The sequence below is a fragment of the Caretta caretta genome, chromosome 27 (assembly GCF_965140235.1).
Source record: "Caretta caretta isolate rCarCar2 chromosome 27, rCarCar1.hap1, whole genome shotgun sequence".
Lineage (NCBI taxonomy): Eukaryota > Metazoa > Chordata > Testudines > Cheloniidae > Caretta > Caretta caretta.
This window is the reverse complement of record NC_134232.1, coordinates 1,531,972-1,556,855: the sequence shown is the minus strand read 5'-3', so window position 1 is coordinate 1,556,855 and position 24,884 is coordinate 1,531,972. Positions and strand designations below refer to the sequence as shown.

At 46.3% G+C, this 24,884-nt stretch overlaps 1 protein-coding gene across 5 annotated transcripts in view; it reads left to right on the top strand.

Annotated features, from left to right (window-relative positions):
* Nucleotides 1-24,884, top strand: part of MYO1D (myosin ID) — a 383,172-nt gene that overhangs the window by 3,219 nt on the left and 355,069 nt on the right. The window contains exon 1 of one of the 5 annotated variants that reach the window (XM_075123528.1): nucleotides 19,224-19,241. The exons of the other annotated variants lie outside the window; for them this stretch is intronic. The gene's annotated coding sequence lies outside the window, so the exon portion shown is untranslated. Of the gene's footprint in view, nucleotides 1-19,223; nucleotides 19,242-24,884 lie in introns of those variants that run through there. 5 annotated transcript variants of the gene reach the window in all.

Below are 24,884 nucleotides of genomic sequence, written 5' to 3'. Positions count from 1 at the left end.
AAAGGCTTGCAATGCCTCATGGGTCCAAAACATTGTCTGGGGGCAGGGAAATGGGAACATGGCTTAGAACTCCCATGATGCAGTTTCCTCCCTCCCCTCCCTCCTTACTCTGATATCAATGGCAAACAACCCATACTTTTTCATGCCTTTTTTCGAAAGCCTGGCTTAGCTGTGTGTATGCCAGTGCCTGATAGCCCTGGACCCCGCGGAACTTCGCAATGTCATTCAAGCAGTCCTGTTGCAAGCCATAGAATGAAACAGGTTCTGGTTGTTGCTGGTAGTTGTGCAGCAGCTGAACACACTGGAGTGCCATTTCTGGTCCTGGGAAACAAGCACTGACTGGTGGGATTGCATCGTTATGCAGCTATGGGATGATGAGCAGTGGCTGCAGAACTTTCAGATGTGGAAGGCCGCTTTCCAGGAACTGTATGCAGAGCTTTCCCCAGACCTGATGCACAGCAACACTAAAATGAGACTTGCTCTGACAGTGAAGATGCGATTGGTGATTGCTCTGTGGAAGCTTGAAATGCCAGACTGCTAGCAGTCAGTGGGGAATCAATTTGGAGTTGGTAAATCCGTCATGGGAGCTCTTGTGATCCAAGTGTGCAGGGCCGTTAATTTACTTTTGCTAAGAAGGGTAGTGTCTCTAGGCAACATGCAGAACATAGTGGGTGGTTTTCCTGCGATGGGGTTCCCTAACTGCAGTGGGGTGATAGATATCACATACATTCCTATCTTGGCACCAGACCACCTTGCCAAAGAGTACTATACCAAAAGGAATACTTTTCACAGGTGTTGCAAGCACTGGTGGATCACAGGGAGCGTTTCACTGACATCAGTTTGGGATGATCAGGAAAGGTGCATGATGCGCACGTCTTTAGGAACACAGGTCTGTTAAGAAAGCTACAATCAGGGACTTTCTTTCTAGATCACAGAATAACCACTGATGATGTTGAAATGCCTATAGTGATCCTGGGAGACCCAGCCTCCCCCTTGTTCCCATGGCTCATGAAGCCATACACTGGCCACCCGGACAGCAGTAAGGAGTGGTTCAACAGGAGGCTGAGCAAGTGCAGAATGGTGGTGGAATGTGCTCTGGACATTTACTAGGTCTAACCTAGTAAGCAAACTGCAGGCAGAGAGCACACAGCAGGCAAACTGCTTACTAGGTTAGAGCTCAGTGAAAGCAATATCCCCATTTTTCTCTCAGCCTGCTGTGTGCTCCTATCTGTGAGTCAAAGGGAAAGAAGTTTCCGTAAGGGTGGGCCATGGAGGTAGCAGCTAATTTTGAGCAGCCAGATACCAGGGCAATAAAACTTTGAGCCCAGCGAGGAGCTCTGTGTCTCTGGGAGGCTTTGAAAACCCAGTTCAGTAATGAGCCACAGTAATGTGCACCATTTGTTTGCATTGTGCCTTCGCATACCATCCCCTCTGTTGCATCAGTTTCCCTGTACCTCCCGCTCCCACCAAAAACCTCATGCTTGGAATAAATAGAGTATTTCATTCTCAAAACATTGACTTTTATTGCACAAACATGAAGAAACTGAAAGAACAAGAAAATAATTTAACCTGGGGCAAATGATATGATAAAACTGGGAGGGGAAAAACCAAGTCAGCTTTTCTGGGAAAGCACAGAAGACTTGTCCATCAAAGCTCTTCAAATAGCTTTGTTCTTAGTACCCTCCTCTGGTGTTGAGTGGAAGGGATACGGCATCTTCCCCCACACCTCCGGGAATGATTGGGAATAGGGCGATGTTTGCAGGCTGTTTTTCTTGAAGTTCAACGAGATGCCTCAACATGTCTGTCTGGTCCTTCATAATCTGCAGCATCTCATCCTGCGTGGTACACTTGTGCTCTTGGGATGCTCTCTTGCTCTCTATGTCCAGTTTTTCAGACAATTAAATCCTCCAGGCTCTGAACTCCATATCAACTGTCCTGGAGGTGTTCATTATCTCACTGAACATGTCCTCATGGAGTCTCTTTTTCCATCTTCTAATCTGCGGCAGCCTGTCTGCCAGTGTGGAGGATGTGCTGAAGGATGCAAGCACAAGGCAACCATTGTCAGTGCATACCCGGGGTCTAGTACAAGGTTGCTATTTAAAAATTCCTCCCGTTATTACACTCAAGTGCAAGCCAGAACATAATCAGAATCCCTAGCCATTCAATGAACCGGTTTGCTGTTCCAGTTATGGTGAGTATGGCCCGGAGGCATGGGCAACAGGCCTTGTGCTGCAACCAGTGTTCCCTCTAATTTTTCCCACCCATGTGTGGAATGAATTTTGTTATGTGCACCAAGGTGGAGGTGATGTGTGACGCCTCACCTTCATATCGGTACACATAACAAAATTAATGTGGTGGGGATGCGGGCTCTGGGGTGGGGCTGGGGATGAGGGTTGGGGTGGAGGGGAGGGGAGGGCTTCGGCTGGAAGTGTGGGCTCTGGGGTGGGGCCAGGGATGGGGTTTGCGGTGCAGGAGGGTGCTCCGAGGCTATGACGGGGAGAGAGGACTCCCCCCAGCTCTCTCTGCCTGCATCAGCACCTTGGCTGTGGGGGAGAGGTGCCTCTCCCTGCTGCGGCAGCTCCGGGGCTGGGGCCGCAGGATAGGCGCTCCTTCCCTGGCCCCAGGAGATCCGGGCCGGAGCTGGGTCCAGGGAGGGGCACTGCGTCTGGGTCCAGGCTGGCTGGGTCTGGGTCTGGCCACCTGCGGCTGCCCCAGTTGCGACTGGATCCGGGCTGCAGCATAGTTAGGGCTGGGGAGCTGCCCTGGCTGTGGCAGGTTAGGGGCCAGGCTAGGTTGGAGCCTGGGGAGGGGTGCCCCTCCCCCGGCCGCAGCAGGTCCCCGGATGGGTTCCCTGAGTGCCTGCATGCCACTAAATAGATTGCTGCATGGCCATGCAGCTTGCAGGGAACTTAGGCTGGAACTCGTGGGAAATCAGTGTTGGGAGCGCAGGTGGACAATGTCTCTTCCCCTCAGCAATATGGATGGTGCTTTGAGACCAGGGACCAGTGTTAGGCCTCCCAAATTGTGGTCTTTGTCTGAGGCGGCTCCAGGAAGAGGGGTGCTTGCAGCCACGAGAAAACACAAGAAGCCCACCCCCACTTACCTTACTGCTGCTGGTGGTAGTAGCCCTGGGCTTGCAGATTCTGAGGTCAATGCCAACACCTATCACCCGAACCACTGGCATGTTCGGGAAACCATGGTTGAGGGACCTGGAAATCACCATAGGTAGTGGATCACATGCTCTATTATTTGCGTTTAGAGCACTTGCAATGCAAATTTCCACCTGGAAGCATAAGTATTTTGAACTTATAAGCATAAGGCATATAACACAAAAAGAAAGGCATTAACTTCATCACACTTCTCAAAAGTTTGAGAGGATGGATGGATGTGGAGGTAGAATTAATATATACAGTAGTGCACAGGCAGCTTAAATCTGGCATTTCCTAATTTTTAGTGCTTGACTTTGCAATCTACATAGTTTATGTAATTTTTTGTATGTAATACTAACATAGACTCCTGCAGGGCCGGCCCACAACATTTTGGCACCTGAGGTGGGGAGCTCCAATGACGCCTCCATACCCCCTCACTTGGACCAAAACTTTGAAAGGTCTCAATTCTGCCTTCTTCCTGTTCTACTCTTCTCATGGTACTGCTCTGCTACCTACCCCAATAAAGGAGAACTAACAACTTAAAATGCCTTGTTCAAAAATGTTAACTAACACTTAACTTTCAAACTCCTGAACAGCAAATGTAACTTTTCTTATCTGCATAGTAAACACTGGCACTTTTATCTGTTTGAATAATCAAAGTGGTGCCTTCCTTGCCTTCTTGGTTGCAAAGATTTGAACTGCTTCCTGCTGAAGGTCCACAGTCTGGGCCAGCTCATGCTCTATTGAGATGGTTGCAAGGCCAACAAGCCTCTCTTGTGTCATTGTGGAGTGTAGATGTGTTTTTATTAACTTTAGCTTGGAGAAGTTGCGTTCTCCACTGGCAACTCTTACAGGAAGTGTTAGAAGTATGTGCAGAACAACAAAAGCATTTGGAAAGAGGGTGGTCATCTTATTTGTGCACATATATTCCAGAACAGCTTTTGGAGTTGATCCTGCTGAAATGTGTCTTGAAAGGGCTTTCAGTTCGTCATCTAAATCACTCGAATTAATATCGCGCATGTCATCATGTGTCAGCACTGTTTCTAGTGCCCTGCATTGCTGGTGTAGGTCTTCAAGTATAGTGAGGAGTTTTGGAATATCATACAACATCCCAAATATACTGCTGTGTTCCTTGAGCTACATGAAACGTTCTTCAACTGACTGTATTGCACAATCTAGCACCTGGTTAAAGAATTCAACTTTGAATTGTTGTTTGGGGTCTCTTATGGGATTATCCCGTGCCTCGTAACCAAAATGTCGTAGTCTTCGGTGCCTCTTGTATTCTTGAATGGGTGGGAAAGTAGCTTCAGTGTGAAGTTCCTCTGCCAACTTCTGTTCATTCTTCAGAATGTTTTGAAATCCCTCATCTGACTGGTAAGACTATATGACTTTGCTTTGTCCAGTTGTTTTATTGCTCCAAATATATTAAGGTCAACACCTTGGAGTCTCTTGCTTACAACATTTATTTCAAACAGTATGTCATGCCACAACACTAAGCCAGGCAGAAATTTGAAGTTATGTATGTTTCTGGTGATTCCATTTCCCTCTGCCACTCTTCTCCCACGAACTATTCCTGTCATAGTGTTATCCTCCCATAATGGCAACTGTGGCATTATCCATCTTCCCAATTTGGTGTTTGATAGGCTTTATTGTCTCCACTCGACATTCCCATTGTGTGGCACTCAGTGGTTTCAGTATCACGTGATGTTCACAGATGTTGCTTCAAAATTTGCCATCAATGAGTTGATGCAGAGAAAAATACATAGATGCTTTGAATTACGTTAAAAAATATTCAGCAGCCTCACTAGAAGGTGATGCTGCATCACTGACTACCAAGCTCAATGAATGAGAACTGCATGGGACAAAAAAAGCTTGAGGGTTTAACTCTCGGATCCGTATCTGCACTCCTCTGTTCTTTCCCCTCATGTTGGTACCATTATCGTAGCCCTGACCTCGCATGTCAGCTATCGCAATTCCTGTCTCTTCCAGCTTTTTAAGAAGCACATTTGTCATATCAGCTCCTGTAGTATCATCAATGTCAATAAATTCTAGAAAATGCTCTCTGACAGTCACCAATTGCAGGGACATTTTCACTAGGTTCTGTTACAAAACGCACCATTAAAGTCATTTGTTTCGTATGGCTGATGTCAGGTGTGCAGTCCAGAATAGCAGAGTAGTAATTTGATGACTTCAAATCTGCCACAATCTTCAGTTTGATATTTGTTTCCAGTAACTGTATGATCTCATTTTGAATTGTTTTTCCAAGGTAGCGGTGCGTGTACATTTCTTGGGTAGTGACTCTTAGATGCTTCTTAGATGCTCCTGGAATACAGCATCAAACTCAGCTATCAGCTCCACAATTTTAAGGAAGTTTCCACTGTTCGGCACATACAGCTGATCTGAAGTGCCACGCAGTGCTAGGTTTTGGGTCGTGAGCATTCTCACAATGGCAATGAGCCTTTTCAGAACATTTTGCTAGTAAAGAGACTCTGATGCAATCTTCTCTTGATGCTGATCATCTATGGTGGCCTTTAACCTTAGTCTCATCTTTCCACCTAGGGAATGCTCTCTGGTGATTTGCTGCCTTCACATGGCTTGCCAGATTTCTAGCCAGATTTTTCCAGTCCTTTGTTCCTGTAGAACCCAAATGTGGCTGGAACATTAGACTGGAAGAGTTTGCAACAAAAACAGTATGTAGCATTTTGGGTTTTTGAGTACATAAGCCATGGCCTCTCCACTTTGTCACCATTGGGGATTTCACACCATTAATGTGTTGGATGGAAACTTCTATTTTCATTGTCTTTGGGCAACACAAAGTTTTTCATTTGCTGTGGCCCATACAGAACAAGGAAGTCCCTCAGGCTACTGCTCCAGTGGGTCCACAGTCCTGGATCATCTAGACTTAAGGAACTAAATTCAGCAGCAGCTGTTTCTTGCACCTCCACCACACTCTTCTCTGATCTACACTTTTCTTCAGGAATGTGCATGGTTACATCCATTTGAGATGGAGATATGGATGCTGCAGTAGCTGCCAGGTCACCTGCACTCTGACTAACTGGAAGGTCAGGCATTTCCTCACTACTCACATCCTCCCTGGGGCCGGAAGGCTCACCGTTTGTGTCTATGTATCTCAGGAGAGCTCCTTCCTGCTTAGATAGAAAAGCTTTTTTGCTTTCTTTTTCTGAATGCTGCGCCAGAGGGGTGTTTTCTTCTTTCACTCATGACTGCTGTTCTGTGTCAGCTATAGTGGCTCTCAACACTCAGTTGAAGGGGACAAATAAGATAGCAGGGCCTGAGTGAGGGAAGATATCAGCATCTTAAGGGCCTACCTGGGTCCTACTCCTTCAGTTGACTGCCTGTTCTCCTCAGTTGGGTTCAAGGAAGCAGCAGGAAACGAAGCTCCCTGAGCAGCTGATGTTAATCAGTCCAGGGTCCTGGGGGTGCTAGAGAGGTACATAATAGGCTCCTCCTCCTCTCTCTCCCTGCAGCTCCTGCTGCTTTCTGTTGTTCCCTCTCACCTTTTCTCTTGCTTGCCTCTTATGTCTCTTGTGCCCTCCTTCCTCCAGCACAGCACTCCACCATCTCTGTGCATCTAGAGCAGAGAGAATACAGATACATCAGCAGCAGACACAATTTACTACACTCTGGGTCCTAGTGGCACATCCCCCCCCCCCCCCACAAAAAGTCTGGCACCTGAGGCGGCCACCTCAGTTTGCCTCATGGTTAGGCCAGCCCTGGACTCCTGCTATAGGCTGAAGAGTACTATAAGAGTACAAATGTCTATTACATTGAAAGTGCTTAATTTTCTCAATGTATAAAACAAGTAACATATTCATTATAAAAATTACAGATAAGTTTCTCAGACTGACGAGTATTTTGTGGTCTGTATTTAGTATAGCCACAGTAGAAACACTACTTTAGGTAATTCTGAACGTAGAGAAAATCTGTATTAAATATTTAGTTTGTATATTTTATACATTAAACACAGTTTTTCCTTTGGTCCTGTAAATATTCTTTATCATAAACTAAGGACTGATAGCTTCTTCTCTGGCTTTTATCCTTTGTCTGATTCCTCCAGTAGTGATATCAACAGCCATATAGATAACTTTATGGTATGATCTCAAGATGATCCAGTGGCAAGTTTTGGAAGTTGCAGTATCCTTCCAGCTGCTGTGTAGAGCTCCTTGTAGTGTTTGCAGAAGGGTATTTAGATGGCAGTAGAGTTGTCTTTGTGCTTGTGGCATATGCTTATCTCAAACTGGGAATAGTTTTTCCATTCTGTCTGGTTACACTCTCACTAACTTGAAATGGTGGGTTTGTTCTGGGCTTATATTTGGACTGGTTCCACTCTGTGTCGTAATTCTGGCTTCTGCCAGGACTATTTCTGTTCAGGGTCACTGGTTAACGCAGGCAGGTTGTGCTCAATTTAGTTCCCAAGAAAGCCAGATGTGGGTGGAATGGAAACCATATCAGCTTCAGTGCATACAAGGACATTTCCCAAAGGATGTCTTCAGTGGCTGAAAGACAAATGCACTGCACTGTTCAGCTTTTTAATATGTGGATTAGCTGTATGTGTAAAACTGGTACTAGCCTGGGTAGCTGCAATGTAAGCGTGCCAGTATGCTTTATTTCTGACCTGGTGGGACTATTTCTAGTAATTAGTTTAGACGCTGTCATTTCACTTCTTGGTTATTCTATTGTGAGACAATCAGAATTCCAATACATGATATTTTTGTGATGTGGACATCTCTCCGTTAGGTATTGAAACAGTAATTTCACTTAAGCCATCAAGCAGCTACGGGATGTTCACTTTTAGTTAGTTCTAACTTCGGCTGTGTTTGAACCCCTTAATACTGAATGTTTTTATGTACTACCTACAATCCATCAGTTATTCATTTCTCCAACATTTTAGATTAATACTTACTCCAGAGAGTTCACATGTGCAGTTCAGTCTCTTGATCAGGTATATTTGCATGTTTCTTTTAAAATTCTTTGGTAGATTTTTGTACTCTAAACAACTGCAAAGAAACCAACATAATCACAGCCACCTTAATTCAAATGAATTTCACTTTAGCAGAGATTGTCTCATTACTTTGTTAGTAAATTCTTTGGTAGACATTTTAAGCTTAAGTATTGTCAGGCTTCATAGAGATTGATATACCAACTAATGCTCTTTCAGAGGGGCTTGCAATAGATTGAATTAAAAGGACTTTTTAAAACAGTGATTCTTTTTTTAAAAATGTCAAATAATAGAACCTTTTCAGACCCTCTTCTATATGAATACTGGTACTTTGCTGTGTTTAGATAAATATCTGGATAAGCTACACAGGCAAATACCTGATCCTACATTGATGGTGAAGACCTATTTTCATTAACTTCAGTGGTTGAAGATGACTAATTACCTGAATATTGGACTATGACATCAGTCAGTGGACAGACTTAACAGATACTAAAGGTCACATGATGGAGCTGGTCATGACAGCATAGTTAAGGTTGGGGAAAAGAGCTCAGTTTAACAGGAGTTAAAAACCTTTATTTTGCAAAAGTCCTACAAAAATGGCAAAAGAGAATTTGTTCTAGGCTTCATTTTTTAAGTGGCAGGTTTTGGTGGTTTGGTGAAAAATTGGTTGATACAGAGAATAACAATGCCATTTTTAAAATTCACTGTAGCATCTCACTTTTTTTGGACTCCTTTTGCAATAAATCTGAAATTGTGTGTGTGTGTTTCATTCATTGCCCTGTTCAATAGAACCTTAGAGTTATGAACATCTCGGGAATGGAGGTTGTCCGTAACGCTGAACAAAACGTTATGGTTCTTTCAAAAGTTTACAACTGAACATTGACTTAATACAGCTTTGAATACAGCTGTGCAGAAGAAAAATGCTGCTTTTACCAAATTAATTTAAATGAAACAAGCACAGAAAGTTTTCTTATCTTTCTTTTTTTAGTAGTTTACGTTTAACACAGTATTGTACTGTATTTGGTTTTTTTGGCTCTGCTGCTGGATGATTGCATACTTTGGTTTCCAGTGGATTGCATACAGTGGTTGACTGGTCAGGTCATAAATCTGATTTATGTAACTCTGAGGTTCTACTGTATGTGACAGCTGCTGCAATGTCATTTATACATAGTTAGCATTTGTCTGGTTAATGATTCATTTTTATAAGTAATATCTAGCTCTTATATGGTGCTTTTCATCAGTAGATCTTAAAGTGCTTCACAAAGAAGGTAAGCATCTCTATCCACATCTTTACTCCTGGGGGAATTCTGCACCACTGTGCAATGCAGAATTTTGTAGAAATCAATGTTTTGGGCGCAGAATGTCCTTTTCCCCCACAGAAATGTGCTTCTCGCTGCCATTAGGGGCTGCTGGACCCAGCAGAGCCCAGCTCGCATATAGATGACACTGCCAGGGGGATGGGGAGAGTTCCTGGGAGCTGCAGTTCTCCGCATGCCCTGAGGGAAAGAGATGGTAACATGCAGGAAACTCCACACAGTCCTGGGACCAAGCAACAGGCTCTTTCTCCCTCTGGATTCCTGGGCTCAGAGGGGTAGATGGGCGGCTGTCTCGGCAGGGGGGCATGGCTGGGCTCTGGGAGGGGCACAGGTATCTGGGTTAGGGAGGGCCCCATGGCTGGGCTCTGAGGGGTAGCAGGTTTGGGTGTATTGGCTGGGGGGGTCCGTGACTGGGGTCTGGGGGAGGGATTGTGGGTGTCTGCCCTCCCCTCACCACCCAACTGGGCTCTGGGAGGGGGCAGAGAAAAAGGAACTGGGTTGTCATAGGTATTTCTTTAACTCCTGGGGGAAATTTTGTGTCTCTCTATTGTTAGACATACTTGCTGACAGGCATTTTGAAATAAAGTACCAAAATAATTGAAACTGGCATGATTACATAGTGTTATTTTGATAAATAATATTTGCAGAATTTTAAAATATATGCAGAATTTTTATTATTTTGGGTGCAGAATTCCTGCACGAGTAACCTCTTGAAGAAGGAGAAACTGAGATACAAGGAGGTGAAGTGACTTGCCCAAAGTCCCCCAGCAAGCTAGTGGCCAAGCTGGGAATAGAAGCCGCGTCTCCTGAGTCCCAGTCCAGTGCTCTCTGTACTAGGCAACACTGTCAGATTAGATGAAAAAAAAAATGCATCAGGTGGGTAACATGCGGTATTTTGCAGTGACAATATAACATTCAGCTGGTCAGTTCACCCAGGAGCAGCCTCAGCAGCCAGTTTCTTCCTCTAATTCTCAGGTAGGTGCAACTCCTCTAGCTACCCACCTAGGTACACCAAACCTGTATAAAAAGACTAGGAAGTTAACAGACAAACAACTTGTTTAGTAACAGAAAATGCTGCATCAGGACACGGTCCACCAGTCCAAAAACTTGAAAGCGCGTAAATAAGAGAAAACTGTACTTCTTCGAGTGATTGCTCATGTGTATTCCACAATAGGTGTGCGTGCTCGCCATGTGCACCGGTGCTGGAAGCTCCTCCGTGGTGCCCATGAGAAGGGCGTCATGGCTCCAGCTCTCTGGGCTATCCAGTGAGGTGCAGACTGCCATGCAGGATCTCCCGTTTGATGCCAAAGCTCTGTTTGCGGAACAAACGGATACAAAGCTGCATGGTATGAAGGACTCCCGCATGACCCTCCAGACTCTGGGTCTCTATGCTCTGGCTAAATCTAAGTTCAAGCCACAGCAGACTCCTGCTCAGGCCACCCACCTGAAATATGAGGCTGCCTATAAGAAGTCACGGGACTATAAAAGGCGCCCTCAGAGGCAGTCTCGCTCTGCTCCCCAACATGGGTACTCCAAGGCGTTTTTGACGGAATGCTCGGGGGCGCCCTGCCAGTCCTCATCAGGGATCCACCTTCAATAAAGCTCCCCTTCTCCAATCAGTTGTGTGCATTCCTCCCGGAGTGGTCGCGGCTGACCTCGGACCAATGGTTCCTCAACACAATCTACTAGGGCTACACCCTCCAGTTTACTTCCCCCCCACCCAACCATCCCCCGTCCCTTCTGAAGGAACCCTCTCACGAAGCTCTGCTCAAGCAGGTGGTGGGGCGGCTCCTGGGCCTAGGAGCCGTGGAAGTGGTGCCTGGGAAGTTCAAAGGCAAGGGGTTCTACTCCTACTATTTCCTTATCCCAAAGGCGGGCTCAGGGCCGTCCTGGACCTGCGAGGTCTGAACCAGTACATGGTGCAGCTCAAGTTCTGCATGGTCTCCCTGGCCTCCATTATCCCCTCCCTGGATCCTGGGGACTGGTATGCTGCCCTCGATCTGCAGGACGTGTACTTCCACATTCATATATTTGAGGGGCACAGATGCTTCCTCCATTTTGTGGTGGGGCAGAATCACTACCAATTTATGATCCTCCTGTTTGGCCTGTCCACTGCCCCCAGAGTATTTACAAAATGTATGTCGGTGGTAGCGGCCTACCTCAGGTGCTGGGGTGGGGGTCCGGATTTGTCCCTATCTGGATGATTGGCTGGTCAAGGGCAGCTCCCGGTTGCAGGTGAGGGATCACGTGACGCTCCTCCTGTCCACATGCACCGCTTTGGGCCTGTTGGTAAATATTTCCTGGTGCAAGTGCTGGAGGAACCAACAAGGGGCGGAGCTGCTCTTGACCTGTGCTCACAAACTGGGAAGAATTAATAGGGGAAGCAAAAGTGGATGGGAACCTGGGAGGCAGTGACCATGAGATGGTTGAGTTCAGGATTCTGACACAAGGAAGGAGAATACGGACCCTGGACTTCAGAAAAGCAGACTTTGACTTCCCTCAGGGAACTGATGGGCAAGATCCCCTGGGAGAATAACATGAGGAGGAAAGAAGTCCAGGAGAGCTGGCTGTATTTTAAAGAAGCCTTATTGAGGTTACAGGGACAAACCATCCCGATGCGCAGAAAGAATAGTAAATATGGCAGACGACCAGCTTGGCTTAACAGTGAAATCCTTGCTGATCTTAAACACAAAAAAGAAGCTTACAGGAAGTGGAAGATTGGACAAATGACCAGGGATGAGTATAAAAGTATTGCTCAGGCATGCAGGAGTGAAATCAGGAAGGCCAAATCACACTTAAAGTTACAGCTAGCAACAGATATTAAAAGTAACAAGAAAGGGTTCTTCTTGTTGCTAACATACCTGAAGAAAGTCAAGGAAAGTGTGGACCCCTTACTGAATGAGGGAGGTAAACTAGTGAGAGAGGATGTGGAAAAAGCTAATGTACTCAGTGCTTTTTTTGCCTCTGTCTTCACGAACAAGGTCAGCTCCCAGACTGCTGCACTGGGCAGCACAGCATGGGGAGGAGGTTGACCAGCCCTCTGTGGAGAAAGTAGTAGTTCAGGACTATTTAAAAAAGCTGGATGAGCACAAGTCCATGGGGCCGGATGCGCTGCATCCGAGGGTGCTAAAGGAGTTGGCGAATGTGATTGCAGAGCCGTTGGCCGTTATCTTTGAAAACTCATGGTGATTGGGGGAAGTCCCAGACGACTGGAAAAAAGCTAATGTAGTGCCCATCTTTAAAAAAGGGAAGGAGGAGGCTCTGGGGAACTACAGGCCAGTCAGCCTCACCTCAGTCCCTGGAAAAATCATGGAGCAGGTTCTCAAGGAATCAATTCTGAAGCACTTAGAAGAGAGGAAAGTGATCAGGAACAGTCAGCATGGATTCACCAAGGGCAAGTCATGCCTGACTAACCTGATTGCCTTCAATGACAAGATAACGGGCTCTGTGGATGAGGGGAAAGCAGTGGAAGTGTTCCTTGACTTTAGCAAAGCTTTGGATACGGTCTCCCACAGTATTCTTGCCAGTGAGTTAAAGTAGTATGGGCTGGATGAGTGGACTATAATGGACTATAAAGTGGATGAAGGGGGAGGAATAGCTCAGTGGTTTGAGCATTGGCCTGCTAAACCCAGGACTGTGAGTTCAATCCTTGAGGGAGCCATTTAGGGATCTGGGGCAGAAATTGGGGATTGGCCCTGCTTTGAGCAGGGGGTTGGACTAAATGACCTCCTGAAGTCCCTTCCAACCCTGATATTCTATGAACACCAAGTCCACATTAGTTCCGGTTCAGTGCTTAGAGTTTATTGGGGTGCTCCTGGATGCCTCGTTGGCCAGAGCCTCCCTCCCACCGGAGAGGTTCGAGACCCTGAAGGGGCTCATTGACATGGTCACAAGGTTCCCGGTGACAACAGCCAGAGTGTGCCTCCAGCTCTTGGGTCACATGTCGGTGTGCACGTATGTGGTCCGTCACGCCAGACTCCAGATGAGGCCCCTCCACCTCTGGTTGGCCTTGGAGTTCTCCCAGGCCAGGGACAGGATGGACAAAGTCCTCACCATAGCCGACTTGGTGATTGCCTCCGTACAGTGGTGGTCTGCCCCAAGCAACATGCTCCAAGGGGTCCCATTCAGGGACAGGGCCTTGTCTCTGGAATTGGTGTCCGATGCATCGAACCTGGGTTGGGGGGCCCATGTGGGGAACATTCAGACCCAAGGTCTGTGGTTGGCTCAAGATCTGACCCTACACATAAAAGTCAAGGAACTCCGGGTGGTATGGCTGGCATGCGTGGCCTTCTGCTTGCACCTGGAGGACAGGGTGGTCAGGGTCCTCACAGACAACACAGCCTTGATGTTCTGTATCAACAGGCAAGGTGGAGCCCACTCCTCTGCAGCGAAGCCCTCAGGCTATGGGATTTCTGTATAGCCCATGACATCTGCCTAAAGGCCTTCCATCTACCGGGCGCCTGGAACGTGCGGGCGGATTGCTTGAGCAGGGACTTCTCTCAGCACGAGTGGTCTCTCCATCAGGAAGTGGCTCTCAGTCTTTTCCAAGTGTGGGGGACTCCCCAGGTGGACCTGTTCATGACTCGGCAGAACCAGCGCTGTTCCCGGTTCTGCTCCAGGGGGAACTGGGAAAGGGTGCTATCTCCGTGCTTTCCTCCTGTCCTGGTCAGGCCAGTTTCTCTATGCCTTCCCCCCATTCCCACTGATCAGCAAGGTCGTGGAAAAAGTAAAGACGGGAAAGGCCCGGGTCCTACTGATTGCCCTGGCATGGCCCAGGCAATATTGGTATGGGACCATCATGGGCCTGGCGGTTGCTCCACCATGGCTGTTGCTGTTCTGCGCGGACCTGCTCTCCCAGGACCGGGGCCGCCTTCTCCACCCCAGCCTAGTGGCTCTCCACCTCACGGCGTGGTTGCTCAATGGTTAGGTAGGGAGGAAAGGACATGTTCAGAAGGGGTTCAACGCATCCTCCTAGAAAGTAGGCGGCCCTCCACTCTCTGTGCCTACTTGGCAAAGTGGTCCTGGTTCTCCAGATGGGTGGATGAACAGGGTGTTTCCCCGGTGGCTGCCCCGATCCAGCTTATCCTTGACTACCTTCTCCACCTTAGAGCTCAGGGCCTGGCGCCCTCATCAGTCAAGGTGCACCTGGCAGCTATATCAGCCTTCCATCCTTTGGTGCAGGGTCTCACGGTATTCTCCCATGCTATGACTGGGCGGTTCCTCAAGGGGTTGGACTGTCTGTTTCCATATGCTAGGCCCTCAGTCCCACAGTGGGACCTGAACCTGGTATTGGCCTGTCTCACGGTGCTCCCGTTTGAACCACTAGCCACGTGCTCCTGGTCCCACCTCTCATGGAAGGTGGCCTTCCTGGTTGCTATCATGTTGGCCAGGTGGGTCTCGGAGCTCAGGGCCCTGACCTCCAAGCCTCCATACACAGTTTTTTCATAAGGACACCCACACCCTGCGCTCCTCCTGAAGGTGATCTCCGCCTATCACATGGATTAGGACATTTTTCTGCCAGTTCTCTGCCTCAAGCCCCACCCGTCCAGTGAGGAGCGCCGTCTCCACACGCTCGATGTGTGATGGGCTCTGGGTTTCTACCTCGAGTGGACCAAGCTATTCAGAAAGTCCTTGCAACTGTTCATCGCCTCAGCTGAGTGCATGAGAAGTCGGTTGACCTCCACTCAGCTGCTCTCCAACCGGATCACGTGTGAAAAAAACACCTCCCTGAGTGACACAAATTTCGCTGGCATAAGTGGTAGTGTGCGCACTGCTCTGTCGGCAGGAGAGCTTCTCCCACCAACATAACTACCGTTGCTCTTTGAGATGGTTTTATTATGTCAACAGGAGAGCTCTCTTCCTGTCGGCACAGAGCAGCTACATCAGTGCAGATGTGACACTGTAAGCTTGCTAGTGTAGACATGGCCTCAGTGATGCAGGGTGGGTGAGGTAATATGTTTTATTGGACCAACTTCTGTTGGCGAGAGAGACAAGCTTTTGAGCTTCACAGAGCTCTTCAGGTCTGGGAAAGGTACTCCCAATGTCACAGCAAAAGGTGGAACAGATAGTTTAGCATACAGAGTTAGCACATATTGTATGGGACTATTCAAGGTAATGTGGCCCGTTTAAAACTTCTACAGTTGTGCAGGTTTTCTTTGAGGAATGGAAACCTGTACAACACTTGCAAGAGATGAGCGGGGAGCAGGGCTGTCCCTACCCATACGCAAAGTACGCAGCTGCATAGGGCACCAGGAAATTTGGGGCATCAAATTTCCTAGTGCCCTGTGCAGCTGCGTGCTACTCCAGCCCCTGCCCCACCTCTTCCTCATGGCCCCCACCCCTGCTCCGCCCCAGACTCACCTCTTCTCACCCCTGCTCCGCTCCCACTCCACCCCTTCCCCAAAGCCTCTGCCCCGCCCCTACTCACTCCCCTGAGGACTGCAACAGGGCTGGGCCTGCACTCACTGTGCTGCTGGTGAGTGCTGGGGGGCGGCTCCCCCCTGCCCCCCAAGCCTGCCCCCCGTGGAGGCCTTCTCCCCCTCCCGCCCAATAGCTAGGGATGGCCCTGGATGGGGGCTTAATTTCATTACTCTGCTAGACACCAAAAAGCATGGACTGAAGAGAGACTGGATTTATGGTTTATTTACAATATTCTGTGACACTAAACCCCTCTTGTCCTATGACAGGAGATATTACTTCACCCACGTTGTCTCTCTAATATCCTGGGACTGGCATGTTTACAACTATACTACCTACTACTCACTGATGAACTATTTGTCCTGTTGTGATGGAATACTATTTTCCCCTTTGTCAGAAAGAAAGTAATCAGTGCACCTCATGTCTCTCACGGTGATAGCATACATTAGCTTCAGAGAGGTGAAAGATCTGAATAAAGTGATGTCCAGGAATCGGGGGATGGTGCTCTTCACAGAGTGCTAATTTACATTTGTTTTGTTGCTCCTAGCCACGTACTTGAATTCACAGACCTTGTTTGCAAAGGGCGTTTCCAGTTGCTCAGTGATGTATCTGTAATACAGTTCTGTGTTTTAAGTGTTTTCTTGTAGGGCACATGGGATGTAATTTGCCATTATGTTGGCTGAAAGGATCAGCTTAAAACCTTTTGGGTTATTTCAGTTACAGGCAAACTTTGAGCTAGCATTATCCTTTTTTGGTATAAAATAGTAAATTCATACTAAATCACCTTAATAGTAAATTGGTATTTGAGATCCAGTTTAGCTGCTGTTCAGTTGTATTGATGTCTGACACTTTTAGTATACTAAAAGGAAGGACAACAGCAGTTAAGTGTGAGAACAGGTATATAACATCAGGTATGGGGCTGCTTTCAAGCTCTTCAGTTTAGTTTGCACTTACTGTGATTTTTTGTAAGTTGTCTGCTCAAATGCTAATTTCTAATTTCTTAAAGCAACACTCAGGGCTAGTCTAAACTAGAAGCCCTACATCCGTGCAGCTGCACCATGTCTGGTGAAGACGTTCTATGCTGACGGGGGAGAGCTCTCCTGTCGGCATAGCTCCACAGTAGCTGTGTTGGTGGGAGAAGTTCTCCTGCTGACATAGCACTGTCCACACTGGTTAGGTCAGCATAATTACATCGCTCAGGGATATGGATTATTCACACCCCTGAGCGATGTAGTAATTTTCTAGTGTAGGCCAGGGCACAGTCTATTAGCTATACACAGGGTTTTTGTTTTTTTACTGAGTGCTAGCAACTTCTAGTAGTGCAAGGACATCACTGTTACAAAGATGTGCTAAATTAAGGCATTGGTTCTGAACTGATGTTGATTTTGCTTGTTTTCTGAAAGACTGGTAAAATTGGTTAAAATTAATTTGTCTCTGTTACTGGAGTCCAGAAAAAAATCTGGCTTGCCCTTTGAGTACTCTCTCTATTCATTCTTGCTCTTGATGGGGGTGTGTGTGTGTGTGTGTGTACTTCCAATAGGGATTGGAATGATCTAAAAGCAGTGGTCTCTTGGCCTATGTATAGGATTCCTTGCAGACACAAACACGAGTGTAAAAGTATACAAAGGATTGCTACTCTGCCTGTTTTTGGTTCCTTTCCTCTGCTGAAGGCAATAGGTCAGAGCCAGCTTTGTGCTTTGTTTATTTTTAGTTGATCGTTTTAATAGTGTATTTTAGAAACTTAGTTAGAATAAACAATTATTGGTTTGGCTAGCCTGCCTTGGACCCATCATACAATCATTTTATTTATATCCAAGTGTCTGTGGCAGGGGTGTCCAAATCATTTTGTGCAGAGGGCCAAATTCTATGTTCATGCCCTGTGGGCCTGGTTTTACATTTTAGGACCAGATATTCCCTCAGTCCACAGTGATCGCCCACTGATATTGCCAGGAGATTCCCAGAGAAATCAAGGGTGAGAACCTGCCTGTTATGTAGTAAATAAACTTTTAGATATTGTTTATTCAGTACCTTATTGTTACATTAAAAAGAAAAGGAGGACTTGTGGCACCTTAGAGACTAACAAATTTATTTGAACATAAGCTTTCGTGAGCTACAGCTTACTTCAGTGCCAGCTGTAGCTCACAAAAGCTTATGTGCAAATAAATTTGTTAGTCTCTAAGGTGCCACAAGTACTTCTTTTCTTTTTGCGAATACAGACTTACCCGGCTGCTGCTCTGAAACCTGTCATTATTGTTACATTGTCTTTCTTCCTCATTCTCCTTTCCTTTTTCTCTCCCTCTTTCCTGCCTGTCTCCTTGCAGCAACTCTCAATTCCTATCTGGTCTGTTTCATTCAATCTGCAGAAATGATCAGCAATATAGTAATTAATGTTGATTCTGAGAGTGAAGCATGAGCATGATCTGGGCATGAAGCCACCAGCCCTTATGAAACTCCAAGTAGTGCAGAATTTGTAGCGCTACTTCTTTGTCAACATGGATCACCACGAGTACATCAGACTTATCTGCTCTCTATACTGGCTTCCCTTAGATTATTGAATCAAGTTCAAGGTTTTGTTTTTTGTCTTCAGGGTGCTCAGTGACCTGGGCCCAGCATATCTAAAAGATCACCTACAGTTCCAGGATAAAGACTGTGATCAACAATTTGCTTCTCAGGCACTGTTGAACTTACTGTCCGAAGGGTAAAGCTTGTCTGTGCAGGGGGAGACCGACTATATTGCTATTTTGACTGTGTCCGTGTGATGTAGGTTGAGGTTGTGGCTGATCAAGACCAATATTGGGCTTCGAATGCAGAAATAAGATGTCTGAAGGGCACTGCTTGAGGAGGTGGTCTGTATATATGCTATACTACTTGGGCCTCTCCAGTGAGAACACACTCTTGCTTCTCCTCCTGGATGAAGCGTTGAAGGCTCAGGCCAAGGATGTTTTCTCCTTCTTGGTGCAGAGTACTTTAAACTGACCCACTCTGCATCTAGGCTGTATTGGAGCTGAGGGACTCTAGGCCTAAATAGTCTATCACAGTGGTTTTCAATCTCTGGTCTGCAGACTAAGGGGTCCAAAAAAGCCTTTTGTTACCAGAGAATAGTAGTTTTCAACCTGTGGTCTGTGGACCCATGGAACTGTGCAGACTATGTCTAAGATTTCCAAAGCGATCCACACTGTGACGGGTTGGATCACAGAAACCCCTTGGGCACTGCCAACTGATGTGCTGAGACTACTTCTAACCCATTTTCCTTGCCAGCTTGGGACTCCAGAACCTTGCCTGTTTGAGCCAGACACACTAGACTGCTACAAACCCAGACCCAGGTCTGAACGACGTCCCCCAAAAGCTGCAGGCTTAACTGAAAACAACTTAAGAAGTGTTCCTGTCTCCAGCACTCAGGTACCCAGCTTCCAATGGGGTCCAAACCCCAAATCAGTTTTATCCTGTATAAAGCTTATACAGAGTAAACTCATAAATTGTTTGCCCTCTATAACACTGATAGAGATATGCACAGCTGTTTGCCCCCCCTCCCCCAGGGATTAATACATGTTTTGGGATAATTAATAAGTAAAACATGATTTTATTAAATACAGAAAGTAGGACTTAAGTGGTTCCAAGTAATAACAGAACAAAGTAAATTACCAAGGAAAATAAAACACGCAAGTCTAAATCTAATACAGTAAGAAAGTGATTACAGATGAAATCTCACCCTCAGAGATGTTCCAATAAGCTTCTATCACAGTCCGGACACCTTCCTAGTCTGGGCACAATCCTTGCCTCGGTACAGCCCTTGTTCCAGCTCAGGTGGCGGATAGGGGATTTCTCATGATTGCAGCCCCCTTTGTTCTGTTCCACTTCCTTATATATCTTTTGCACAAGGTGGGAATCCTTTGTTTCTCTCTGGGTTCCCACCCCTCCTTCTAAATGGAAAAGTAGCAGGTTAAAGATGAATTCCAGATCAGGTGACATGATCACATGGCACTGTAAGACTCCAAGCCCTCATTCCTCCCAGCCTGACTCACAAGAAGGCCTGCAAGCAAACAGAGCCATCAACAGTGAATTGTCCTGGTTGATGGGAGCCATCAAGAATACAAACCACCATTAATGGCCCACACTTTGCATAACTACAATAAGACTTCAGAGTTATATTTCATATTTCTAGTTTCAGATAGAAGAGTGATACATTTATACAAATGGGATGACCATACTCTGTAGATTATAAGCTTTGTAATGATACCTTACAAGAGACTTTTTGCATGAAGCATATTTCAGTTACATTATATTCACACTCATGAGCATATTTCCATAAAATCATAGAGTGCAACGTCACACACACCTCCATTCAAAATTCTGTAGGGATCTGCAAATGAAAAAAGGTTTCAAACTGCTGGTCTATGAAGCCCAAGATCCTTGTTGAAGCACTCTTGGATCCAACAAGCTGTAAGAATGGAGGGTTTAGAAGATGCTTGCATTCCACAACTGGCTACCCTGAAAGGAAGTAATAAGCATCGTTTCCAGAGGTTGGAGGTGATGTCCTGAAAATACTGTTGGAGCCAAGGATCCAAGCAGATATCAGTGCAGAGTGATCAGTTAGATCTGAAGAACTGCGCTATTGTTCCCTTCAATTTGGTGTCCTCTAGATCCGGAGGGTGATGCCCTTAGCTCTTCTGCCTTCTATGGGCCTGAATGAAACCAAGAATCTGATTTCAATGATCTTGTCCCTTCCTGCCTTCAGAGAATTGGATGCTTATTTATTCACACTGTTAGAAAAACAGCCTTAGCAGTACTTTGGGCCCTCGTACTTTTTAAAGTTTAAAACATGTACGTGACATTCTTTATCCTTACACTTGACATACTGGAAACCTGTTCTCCTGTTGACTCCTCTAGAATAAACCTTCTTTATAGTGAGTGCACATACTGTATTTTACACTGAGTGGTAGGTCTCTTTTTAGCGCCCATCTTCTTTTTAGCCAAAAACACACAACGTACAGTCAACCTTTGGAACTCCTTGCCAGAGGATGTTGCGAAGGTGAAGACTATAACAGGGTTCAAAAAAGAACTAGATAAATTCATGGGATATAGGTCCATCAATGGGCAGGGATGGTGTTCCTAGTGTTCCAGAGGCTAGGAAGCTGGGAATGGGCGACAGGGGATGGATCACTTGATGATTACCTGTTCTGTTCATTCCCTCTGGGGCACCTGGCATTGTCCACTGTCAGAAGACTGGATACTGGGCTAGATGGACCTTTGGTCTGACTCAGTATGGCCGTTCTTATGTTCTTAAAAGAATGATGGCTCTGACTTCCGTGTTGAAGGGGTAAAGTGGGGAAAAATGAGATCCTCTGGCCTTCAGGAGACATTAAAATATCCTTTTTCTACCCCTATAGAGGACGACATAATACACAAGCTACCACTGTATTTATTTGTGCATTCAGTAACAAATATTCATACTTTAAAAACAAGCTTTTCTTTTCTTACCTATAGACTATTATCTAATTGTAAGTGGGGATTTGAATGCTTGTTTGCTTGCAATGTGGAATGGTGTGTTGCTTATATACAATTTTGAAGGGCTGAAAGGGTGCTGGTATAGGCATTTCTTCCTCCTGGAGAGGTATGCCTGCTGCCACTCCTCCTTTTCCCTCCTCAGGCTCCTAGTGATTAAGTTTTATCAGTATCTTTTAGCTTCCTTAGAATAATCCAGTTTCTGAAGAACTGTCTTGTGTCAGCATTTGGAATGAATGGAATGAAAACTCCTTCCAGTCAGTCAAAATGTGGCTTATGAGCTTGGGCAGGTTCCAACTGGATCTGTGCTAGTGGAAAGGGGCATAAATCTCACTTTAAAAGGAAATGTCTATTGGACAAGTAGCAAATAGGAGTATTAAAGTCTAATTTTTTAAAATCTTCCTGGGAAGTTTATTTTAGCTTAGTTTTTGGAAATTGATAGCTGTGACAGGTGGGTTTTGAGCATCTCTCTGCAAAATCAGCATGAACAAACCATTAGATGAGAAGATGTTTAAAGTAAAACTTGCCTGAGTGCATGCTTAGCTTAAGGGGAACCTCACTGAATCTTCCACACATCTGTCTTGCCTCTCCATTTCATGAATACCTCTTTTTTTCTTAGCGTAAAATTTTGCAGTAGTTTGTTTATAGAAGCATGAGTGAGGTGGTGATTGATGAAGTGTTCTAATGCTTGTAACATGAGGGAGTTGTATAAAGGTTATTTTCTAAATTACACTGTCACTTAAGGAATAGCTTGTAGTTTTAAATTCTTAACATATTAGTGCTAACTGTACCCCATCTCAAGCCTCCTGGTAGCTGATGCATAGCCATGTATGTGATGTCTACTTTCAAGAGAGGGCAAAGAACAAAATTAAATAGTAGACAGCAAGCAACAAATTAGGGAGTGACTCTTCTGTAAATTGTTCAATGAGACATGAAAGATAAATCCCACGCAGAAAAATATTTCTGTAATCACAGGGTTATTTTGTGCTAATCCAGTATGGTAGCCTCCCCCTATACATCCTTTCTTAAGGCTCATTTCTTCTGCTATACCTACAAGTAAGTCCTTTTTTATATTCAATCACTGAGATGGAAACGTGAATAAACTTGGAATCTCACTGCTCTAATCCTTGTCTGTCCTTCACATCCTCATACTTATAAAATGGGAGACTCTATTCTGGGAAGCAGTAACTCTGAAAAAGATTTGGGATCGTGTTGGATAAATAGTTGAACTAGAGCTCCCATGTTTGGCTGTGGCTGAAAGGGCTTAATCCATGGATGTATAAATAAGGGAATCTCAAATAGGAGTAGAGAAGTTATTTTACCGCTGTATTTGGCACTGTTGTGACCACGGCTGGAATCCTGTGTCCAGTTCTGGTGTCCGCAATTCCAGAAGGATGTTGATAAATTGGAGAGCATTCAGAGAAGAGCCATGAGAATGAGTAAGGGATTAAAAAATATGCCTTATAATGATTGAATTCCTTGAGTGTCTCTGTTTAACTTAACAGAGAAGGTTAATGGGTGACTTGATTAGTCTGTAATTACCTACATGGGGAATAAATATTTGATAGAGAGCTTTTTAATCTAGTAGAGAAAAATATAACACAATCCATTGGTTATTCAGACTGGAAACAAGATGTACATTTTTAACAGTGAGTAATTAACCATTGGAACAACTTAACAAGGGCTGTGGTTAAAGCTGCGAGCTTGTCATGGAGGTCACTGAAGTCACAGATTCTGTGGCTTTCTGCAGCCTCAGTGATTTCTGCAGCAGCTGGTCCGGGGGGCCGCCTGAGTAGCTCAGGCAGCCCTGAGCCAGCTGCACCAGCTGCTGCTGCAGAAGTCTTGGGCCATCGCCCGCTTCCCCCCACCTTCACCCCCCAGTAGCAGGAGTTTGGGTGTGAGAGGGGGCTCGTGGATGGGGATGAGGGCTCCAGGCAGCACTTACTTTGGGGGGGGCTCCCCGGAAGCGGTGACATGTTCCTCCCTCAGCTCCTAGGCGGAGGCGCAGCCAGTGGGGCTCCATGCATTGCTTCCACCCCGAACACCAGCTTGGCAGCTTCCATTGGCCGGGAACTGCGGAAGCCAGCAGGAGCCTGTGGGTGGAGGCAGCACACAGAGCCACCTGGCTGCACCTCCGCCTAGGAGCTGAGGGAGGGACATGTTGCCGCTTCCGGGGAGCCATGTGGAGCTGGATAATGAGCCCGCCAACCCCCCGAGCACCAGCGGGGTCCCAGGCCGCCATTCTGAGCACCCGCAGTACCCCTGAGCCCTGATCACACAAGATTTAGGGGTATATAGTACAAGTCAGCTCATGACCTGTCCATGTGAATTTTTGTTTACTGTCCATGACTTTTACTAAAAATACCCATGACTAAAATGTAGCCTTAGTTATGGTGGATTCTCCACCTGTGACACATTTCAAATCAAGATTGAGTGTTTTTCTAAAAGATGTGCCCTAGGAATTATAAGTGTGTGGCCTATGTTATATAGGAGATCAGGCTAGATGATGGTAACAGTTGTCCCTTCTGGCCTTGAAATCTGTTAATTTAACTTGCAACCCTGGATCAATTTTCCTACTCAGCAAAAGGCTGTTTATGTGACCTGGTCTTTACCAAGCACTGATTTCTCTGTCGCTGAGTTCCCCTTTCTGATCATCCGCTCGTCTTTTAGCGTTGCCTATCTGCTCCTTCCCCCACGCCCAGTGTGACAAAGTGGGAATGTTCTTAATGTTTTCTCTGAATACTATGGGGGTGCCTTAGTTTCCCCTATACAGGTCTTCAGCATCTAGGTGATGGGATAAGGGTATGTGATTGTTTCAGAGTCCTAGAGGGCCAGTGTGATGCTGTCTGCACAGAGAATGGTCAGCGTCCTGTCTCCTGGCAACTGATGGCTTGGGCCCCTCCTCTGCAAAGGTGCCAACTTAAGGTGTTGGGGAACAAAGAGATCAGGTGACCTCCTGGCCCAGGAAAGAAAACAAAGGCGAGAGGAGGGGCTACAGTTACAGTTTGGAGCTGGCTGGGGAAAGAGAGGGAGGCCCAGACCTTCCTGGCCTCAAGGTGGACCTGACTTAGGAGTCCAGTTTCTGTACCTACAAGCTCTGTTTTGGACTGTGTTCCTGTCGTCTAATAAATTTTCTGTTTTACTGGCTGGCTGAGAGTCATGTCTGACTGCGGAATTGGGGTGCAGGGCCCACTGGCTTCCCCAGGAGCCTTGCCTGTGCGGACTCACGCCGTGTGCTTCCCACAGCGAGAAGGGGGTGCTGAATGCTCCGAGGTCAGACCCAGGAAGGTTGAAGCTGTGTAAGCTTCTTGCCCTGCAGACAGTCTGCTCACAGAGAAGAGGCTTTCCCGAAGTCCTTGCTTCTTATGGAGTAGTTCCAGAGCATTGTCCAGTGACTCCGTTACACCCAGTCACCTGGCCCTTCTGTGACTTAGTCCATCAATGCTGAAAACTTCTCTTCTGCGCTCAGCCCTCTCCTCCCTGACATTTTTTCCCTTTTTTCCATTGACCAGAGTGGCTGATTCTCTCCATGCTTCAGTG